Raw genomic sequence first — 1005 nt, forward strand, 5'->3', positions numbered from 1 at the left:
TGACCCTTTAGGGTGGAATAGAACAGTCCCTGTGGGTTTCTGAGGACAGTCACCCTTTAACTTGGGACATCTGGCCCAACTCTGACCAGGGTCCGAGAGATCCTGCATGAACAGCTGATGTCAGAACTGAACAGAGAATAAAAAGTAGGGATTTAATTTATGTTGATTATTAGCCTCATAGCTTGGAAGTAAATTCCCAGGTTATCTCACAGATCCACAATCATAAATTCAGTCAGTAGACTCTCTGGGTCATACATAGATTATACTTTGTTCTCAGCTGTCAAAGAAATGAGCCGGTGGTGGTCAGGAATGAAGGATCTAAAAAGTGGTCATATTTGCTTTGCATGATTATGCTGCTGCTGGACTCCACAATGTGAGCACACACAAATGTTCATTAAGCTCATAGTCACTTCCTCTTTCCATTTATGTGATTAGTAAAGAGCCAATTATCTAGTTAAAACTTAAGGAATGATACGGAGGTATACAGTGGTAGAAGAAATTAATAGCATGAGAAATTATCTTAGTTCTGTGCAGGTTTTGGGGCTGTTTTGTGATTTTGTCAGTAGCCCATTATTTTCGTTTTGTGGATAGTTTGGGAAGACTTGACTTTGGATTTTGCTGTAGATAATCAATACAGAAGGGAGAATTTTCTTGTATTTGAGAATTAATGTAGAAAGACATGATATTGTAAAGTGCATTGAATAATAATAGTCAAAATTGTGACTTGTGTGTGTTCTATTTAGTACTCATTTAGATTTATGTCTACTTCAATAGGAATTGTGTTTGAACTACTAAATGTACTCATTACAATCAGATCATTTTTTAAAACAAATTGTAAAAAAACATACACCAAAGCATATACCAACACAATTTCCACATTTATAAACAAGCATAACTTTATATGCTTACAAAGTTCTTGTACAAACACATGAAGAAAAATACTACCTTTCCTCTCACAGTAATGCATTAAATACAACTGGAAGATAATATAAAATTATTGCTTTT

At 34.8% G+C, this 1005-nt stretch overlaps 1 protein-coding gene across 1 annotated transcript in view; it reads left to right on the forward strand.

Annotated features, from left to right (window-relative positions):
• The window catches only part of ORC5 (origin recognition complex subunit 5), an 89736-nt gene that overhangs the window by 31923 nt on the left and 56808 nt on the right, over positions 1-1005 (forward strand). The gene's annotated exons all lie outside the window — the stretch shown is intronic.

The sequence above is a fragment of the Echinops telfairi genome, unplaced genomic scaffold (genome assembly GCF_000313985.2).
Source record: "Echinops telfairi isolate 266 unplaced genomic scaffold, ASM31398v2 ScPeMD7_23;HRSCAF=83, whole genome shotgun sequence".
Lineage (NCBI taxonomy): Eukaryota > Metazoa > Chordata > Mammalia > Afrosoricida > Tenrecidae > Echinops > Echinops telfairi.